Raw genomic sequence first — 8,634 nt, forward strand, 5'->3', positions numbered from 1 at the left:
AATCAATACTAAACAAATGCTTTGGTCTAACATTACGAAACTCAGTGTGTGCCATAAGCAGCATGCCCTGAATGTACTCAAAAGATTTTGAGACAGCGCCACCTGTTGGTCAAAAGTTATAATTAATTTCTGAGAACGCTAATAACTTTTGAATAAATTTGCCTATTGCAATGAAACTGATCTTAATAGATTCCTTGGGTTATGCCGAAAACATAGATATCAGGTTTTGCATAATCAGCCAAACTTCCTGTCCGCCATCTTTATTTCTTTGAAAAACCTTCTTTTTCGAACTCCTCCTAGACCGTTTGTCCGATTTTCACGAAAATTTAATCGCATCATCTCCAGACCGTGCCGACTAAAAGTTATGAATTGCTCGATGATAGACAAAACCGTTTTCGTATACCACAGCATCAAAGTTTAGGCATGCTGCCAAAATTACTATTTAGGCTTTATCTCTGCAATGCCTTCACATTTTAACACCAAACTTTGCATGTGTCATTGTCACCTCCCTCTGACCACATCACATCTATTTCGTAACTGCGCCACCTATTGTTCGAAAGTGATAACCCATTAAATCATCTTATAAGTTAATGTTTATGTGATTTTTTTAGCCATTTGCCCAAAGTTCTCTCAAAATGCCCTTAATTGCTCCTTGCTGCAGTTGGTCTGCCACTCCTTGCCATTTTGGCATATGTTGCCGCTTCTTGCGCTTGGCCCCGGTAATGGCTGCTTGCAGCTATATTCTTATACTTGTTCTGGTTCCGGTATATTAAATTATAAAGTTATGAAGGAAATCATCCATGTGTAATACAATTGTACTTTATTGTTTAGATAGATACACATCCAGTAGCTTACATACACACACATGCATGTAAAACAATCAAATCACTCACAGGTATGTAAAAGGAAAGAGGAGAAGTGATTTTAAGGTCTGACAGGGACTGATCCTGTTACACACTGACAATGATAAGCTGCTATGGTGACAATACAAGTTCACATATATGTATAGATTCATAAAGAATAAAAATAATGATGGTTATGGATTTGTATAGATTTTAATAGGACACAGTCAACTTCCTACAAGCTTGCAGAAACTGAGGTAAATTGGCGTCCATTCTTACGTTCAATGTCGTGGATAAAACCTCCGATACAGGTACTGTATCCCTTAATTAACACAGCCCGGGGGATGTTTCAGTCACTGGCACTTTGCTTCACATTTTGCATCGTTAATTTGGGCAGACAGGAAAGATTGGTGGTCCGCACTGCGAGTTTTCATTGCTGGTGCTGCTGCGTCGCATGCATTCTTCCGGGTGAGTGTACCCCTCAGCGGCGTTCCATTTTCAAAATGGCCGCCAAGTGAATAAGGCGAATGGGCCATAGTATAAGTAAAACGAAATCGACCAAAGGTTCATTTTGCGCCGGAGTTGTCCTTTAAGGTTAAACCCCAAACACTTGCATTACAACCACAACATCATGAAACTTTAACGTATTTCACTTACTTTTTCGGCGTCTTCTCGTCAGCTCCTCGACTTGCTTCCCTTGTTGTTTTTTCCAAGAAATAAAGGTGAAAAAACGTATTCCGTTGTTCAGTTTCCTCCCTGGACGATCGTGTGACCTGCTATGGCAGTTGAACTGACGTTTATTAAAATCTCGACAGAAAATCCAAACACAGCCTCTAGCATTTAAAAACAACAGTATTGGGTGCGATACTGTAAATATGGTGGACATATAATGCAACACGGCGTGACGTCATCTTCACATTCCCTGGTTTTTTTTATCTCTTTGCTTCTTTCCTTAAATATTATACATGGAGTTTGTTATTTAAATGTACTGTTGCAAATGTATAATGTATAATGCTACAGTGTGTGACATTACACATCCTTATTTGCTCGATGGTACAGGAATGCCAACGGTAAATGAATGAATGTAAGTTATTCTAACAGTGATAGCAGAAAACTATAAAAAATATTTTTTATTACCATTATAAAAATATTTATAACTATTATTATTTGTTTAATCCTACGTAAAACTCACAAACAGTGGTGGTTTAAAATGTTTAAATGGATTTGATGGAGCTGGTTTATAAACATTTCAAAACCGCACTCGGAACAACCAAACGGGAATGTTGTGTAGAGGTATAGTGCAACCACAGGAGAACGTTTTAGTTGGTTGGTTCCCTTAACATTTAGGGAACTTTATAACCCTGAGGGAACGTTCCCTAAACGTTAGTTTTTGGTTTGGTTCAAACTTACCTTTAGAGAACCATAAACTAACGTTCTCTAACGTTCCCTAAACGTTCTGTGTTGATGAGGAACTGCATTCTCATCAGAATTATAAATAATTCCGTATAAAATAATACCATAAACACTTAAAAATAAACAGATTAGTGCTCTGTTTTGAGGACAAGAAATGAAAACCCCAACCCCCCAAATAAAATACTCTCCGGTTCTATGTGATTCACTTAAATGACCCAAAACGGCAATTATCGCCGAAAAGTTTGCAGGTCTGATTAATATGGTTCACCAACATTTTACTAAGCCACTTGTCTTGGTAGCAGAGTCTGACGAGCTGCCCCCTGCAATCCCATCGCCCACAGGTCGCCCTTTAAGCGTGATAAAGGATAGGGATACACTGCTACAATTTTTTTCGGGAACCGATCCGATCTGATATAAAAATTTCTGAGTATCGACTGATACCGGTCTGATACCAGTGCAATTCTTTATTTTATTAAGTAGAAGTATGAAGTAATAAGTATTTTATCACCCTGTGTTTAACACACAGAAGAGTGATTATCAGTTCAACACACAATCTATGTAATATAGACAACTTTAACAACTACAAAAATATATGATCATACTCTATAGCAAAACTGCTATTATAAACTAGATTAGTGGATAATTCTGCAGTAAAATCTACTCTAGAAAAATCACGAGTGCACAATAATTTTATAAAATCTGAACATTTAGTAAAATATATATATATATATATATATATATATATATATATATTTAGTGGGGAACAAATAACAGACTATAAGTGTACTAAAGCAGGTAAACCGTTACACATTGATCTTTGTATTGAAGTAAAATACATTCATGATAAATAAGATAAGAAAAATCAAAAAGATAAAAAAAAAACGTTTAGGATATAAAAGTAAGATTTTTTAAATATTTATAGCGCAGCTGTTTAATGAGGCAGTAACATATGATAGGACAGTACAAGAAATGCTATGAATAATATTTCATTGTGCAAAAATATTATGAGGTGAAAGGCTCCATCTCGAGCGCAGGATGATGTGCTTGAAGCAACATGAGTCACAGCGTGTCGAATCCGCATTGAAAAGTTCAAAGAACAAAGGGAAAACATATTGATGGACAGTGTATTATACATTAACTATCTATGCAATAGTTTATTCAGCATTTTCTTTTAATAGTTTTAAATATTAGTTACTTTGCACATGAAGAACAATTATACCCAGATAGCAGACTGACATTGAATCAACGTAGAAATATGACATCGAAACAACGTTGATCTGACATTGTTTTGCTCATCGAATTAACGTTGAACCAACGTCAGACGCGTCATTCTTTCAAAACTAACGGAAAATCAACTTGAAATCAACGCGTTGTTTCAACAATATGAAAGCAAACCAATTTTCGATTTTATTTAGCTTTGAAGAATGCCGCGTCTGACGTTGGTTCAACGTTAATTCGATGAGCAAATCAACGTTGTTTCAATGTCATGAGAGACGTCGTTTCCACGTTGATTCAATGTCAGTTTGCTGTCTGGGTAGTGCGGTGACTACTGTAGTTTTGTGATCTAAGAGACACCTGGTAGAAAGTAACATGATTAAGGTACAGCAGTACAGTTCAGCATGAAAAAGTTGTATTATGCAAAATCTTAATCTACAGATCAAGTATAATAATAATAATAATAATCTTGTTGAGAGTGTCATCGTGTTGACTGTCATAACCGAACTCGACGCGCTCTTTGAACACTGAATGGAGAATGACTGACAGCCACAGCGAACAGAAAAGTTTACGTGAACTTGAATTTAACGACTTAAATATTAATTTCTTTTGTGCCTTTTGTGGGGCTAAACAATAAAACAGAATAGTATATGCACAATATCGGATTTGGATCGACCTCAGATGTGACTTCACTTCCTGTCAAGGCTGGAGCGACAGGCTCATGGACAAGATGGAAGACAGAAAAAATCTGAAGCAACTGGATGATGATAGTATAATTGTTTTAATAACATTTGGAAATATTCTACCTTGCACGTTTTCTGCCCACAGCGAGAACACCATGGCAAGTCATATCCTCCATAATCATATGTTATCTCTTCACCATTATTGATGTCTTTCAGAGCAAATAAACAAAGATGAGGCTTTCCTTCCAGCTCAATTTTTCCTCATTTTGGCATTTGGCTTTTGACGGTCATTTACCCGAGTGAATCATCATCAAAGGAGGCATCCATGCTATATAAGAAAAAAAAAAGTTTAGATGCAAATGTTCACTAAAGTTATGCTCTAGAGAGGAATACATAATTAGTAATCACTTTAATCTTCCCCAAAACTGTGTGTGGTATTTGGTTTCAGGGTTGAGAAACACATTTCAAAAGATACACAGGGATTTACATAGTAGTCCAGCCCTCTGTGTTTGAGGTGGTATGTATAATCATTTGTTGTTGTTTTTAACTTCCATTTGTCTAATAATGTTCCTTTATATTGACCAATAAAGGAACCTTTCAAGATGTTGTGGCAAACACACCCCGACCTAAATGAAGTAATCAAGAAGAAACTGTTAAACAATTTAAACTATGTAAAGGTAGGGTAGGCAATTTTGGAAAGGCCGGCAATAGCAATCCTAATCCACCATCCCAGCATGATAAATCTGCAAAGCCATGCCTTCTCAAATACATGAACAGGCACAGGTAGAGCAGAGACTAACCAATGACATGAGAGAGAGAGACAGCGTTGGCAGAGGATTGAATGCAACGCTGTCAAGATTATCTCCCGTCTCATTCACCCACTGATGAGAAAATATTACACAAGACTCAAAATTGAGACCATTTTGGTTGCATATATGCTCCTAAAATTTAACCCCCTGGTGACCAAGGTGTATTTGGGCTCCTTGAGATGTTCTGACATGCCTTGACATGTCTTTTTTTCAGCTGCTTATAAACATATTAATGTTCACAGGTGAAATTACACTATATTTAGCACAAACAGGGCAACTATAATATATTTGCAACATGTTTGTACATGTTTGTATTTTTGAGAAAATATTAATTATTGTAAAAACTAAAAATGAAAGTTTCTGAAATAAGGCCACAAAACACATACGAAATATGCATCCACAAGACTTTTGACTAATGGATGTTGTTGCCTAGGGTTTTTTCTTCACAATGATCTGAAAATCATCCTCCTAAACGTTCACATAAAACTGTGAATTGGGTTATATTGTGAAAAACATTTTTTGTTTGCCAAGGCAATATGCCAATGGGCAATATGCCAATGCCAAACAGCCCACATCATGAATAATTAGGTGATTCTCTCCTGAGAGACAAAGACGCGCATAATAACAAGCCTTTCATTCAGGTGAGTCAGACAAGAAAAAATTGAAAGGACAACATATATATATATATATATATATTAGGGGTGTAACGGAGAAATTTCTTTGATTAAATTTTTTTAATTATATTTTTATTAAAACTAACATCATAAAGTATGATATTTTTAACTTTGAGCAATGATGGAATGATACTTGACTTTTCTTAGGAGCATTTTAAAAAACAGCTCCTTGGACAAAATGAAATGTAATATTGTAGTAGATTAACATTTGAGGGCAGCATGACGGGGACGCGTTTTTGGTCCTCAGAGGGTTAATCTGTGCGTCCTAAAAATATATTTGGGAGTATTTGTGCTAGGGATGCACCGATACCGTCTTTTTCAGAATCGATCCGATACCACAAATTCTGAGAACTGAGCGATACCGATCCCATACCAGCACAGTTCTTTTAATAAATCAAGTAGAATTTCTATAACTCTGTGTGTTGAACTAATAAGTCACTCTTGTGTGTGTTAAACACAATCTACTTAATACAGACAACTTCATTAAAAAGATAAACAACAAATCCAAAAAATATATGATGATAAACTATGACAAAAATGCCATTATAAACTAGATTAGTGGATAATACACATTGCTCTTTGTAATGTTGTAAAATACATTCATGAAAAACAAGATAACAAAAATAAAAAAGGTAAATGATTTTAGATAAAGCCAAGGTGTAAGGATCCCTTAACTGGACCGCTGTTTTCCTCCTGGTCAGCAGGTGGCGCTTCTCGTCTGACTCCTGATGAACACTACTTCTCATTATGCCTGATGTATCACACCTGTGTCTTGCCCTATTTAAGTGTGTTTGTGCCGTGCCATGCCTTTTTGTTCATTCTTGAGCCTATCCCATAGGAAAAATGTGTTGCTCATCTGTTGTTCAATCTCATCTTTTGAGACCAATTTGAGCTTCTCATATTCATATCATTCTGTGATCATTTGTTTCTGAGTTACTTCTCCTAAGGGTCCCTTAGGAGCAAGACATAAGCTTGAAAGAGACAAGACACCAGTAAGACAAAGGAGGTTAATTTGAGAAAACCATTTGAGCAATATTTGAGAAGTGGGATAAACAGCGGAGATCTCATATCCCTGATCTCAATTACGTCTTGGTTATTTGAAGGAGAATTAAAGAGAATAACATGAAATGAATCTGAGTCTTTTATGAGACAAATCTGAGAATAATGAGCCTTAAAAGAGATCTTATTATTGTGTGTCCAACGTCTCTTCCATCTCTTGATTATTTCTCTTTAATGTCTTACTGAAGCTATATATGAGAATGATATCTGAGGTATATTTGAGAAATACAAGAACAAATTGAGAATGCAATTTAAAGATGAATTATCTTTATTAATTAGAGGTAATTGTAAAAATAATACTCAATATTGAAAAGTTGAAAACTGTATTTGTGTAACACCAGTGCAACACTTCAAAACAAACACTGACCAGCAATTGGAACTTGGGATACCTGGAACAACAATGTTAGGCTCACACAAGAAAAGTATGGTGGCCTGGAGGTGCAAACCAGCTTGAAAAGATAACAGGATTTGTTTAGAATGTTTACTATAGTAAGGCACACTTGTACCAACTCAGCTCAGTCCTCAGATGTAGGTGCTAGAGTGTGGGGACATCACTACAACACTTCCAGATTGTAAAAATAAAATGCTTACTAGCACATGGAACAATAATGTTTGGCTCACACACATGAAAAGTATGGTGGCCTGGAGGTGCAAACTAACATTACAAAATCTGAAACACTTTTACAGAGCTTGAGACCAATTTAAATTTTAGAAAACATTTTTTCCATATCATAAAACAAATGACATTACCATAACACAATTACAAGTCACGAAACAACAAATTACTAAGAACACACTTTTACAAACACCAAGACAAATTTACCAACCAGAGGTGAATGGGAGCAGCCAATAGGAGTTGTTGTCATTGATGGTGTTCCGATCCGATCAGTGCCGTTGCCGGCAGTAGACTACCGTATGTGAATTTGCCATAGTCATTACCGGTCTGGCGGTACCGTTGCCTACTACTACCATGAAAATGAATAAGAAAAATAAAAGAAGGGGTAGAGAGAGAGATAGCGGTCCACATAGGACAGGCTATATCAGTGGCCTATTCCTTGGAGCCTGCTCTAGCCATACATTTGTTCACAAAGGCTTTCTTGAAATGACTGCAGCTACCTCATAGCCTGACTTCGTCATACTCATATTCAAGAGAGAATATGAGTCTGAAAATCCTCCATTGGGCTTTGATTATGAGGCGTGTCGTAACCAAACCAGGACAACAACAAAATCTCTCTGCACTCAATTGGATAGTCGGTAGACTTACAACCAATCAAAGCAACGCATAAGTCAACTCCTTTGCATAGCGCAGTTTTCAAATACAGAACGTAGCCTACTTTATTTATTTTAGAAGTTAAATAACAAGTGTTACTTCTTTTACTTACTTCTCCATGAGTGCCACCAAAGGAGAAACCACAACGACCACAGGCTTTTCATTACGTCCCATCTTCTTAGCGACCGTCAGAGCCAGCTGATAAGTTACACTTTTCCCCGATTCATGTAGGAAGGACGCCAAAAATATCTTTCCGATCGACATTGCAGTTCTCTGTTTGTCTATTAAAATGAATGCGCTGTCGATTTATTTTACAACAGACGCGACAGCGGAATCTATACATCTCAATTCTCCAGCTGCAGTCATCTTCGACAAGCGCTCTTTGATAACATGATGATTACGTCCATGCATATCATCTGTCCATCATCGTATAAAGCCCGCCCTGGCAATTTGATTGGCCCGTTCATTTTTTGCCAGATCATAATTTCTCCTCAATGGATCGAGTCCAGATCGGGCTGGCATCCAGGCTAGCTACCTCATGGAACTGCTGGCTAGCCAAATAAAACATAACTACCGGCCCTCGTGGACGACTGCTGGTTTACCACAAGAAAATGTAAAATACAAACAAAAGCAGGCCTGTTCCTCTCTTGATCATCCACTCCGTCGCTT

Source organism: Pimephales promelas, chromosome 2, assembly GCF_988280905.1.
Source record: "Pimephales promelas chromosome 2, fPimPro1.hap1.1, whole genome shotgun sequence".
Taxonomy (NCBI): Eukaryota; Metazoa; Chordata; class Actinopteri; order Cypriniformes; family Leuciscidae; genus Pimephales; species Pimephales promelas.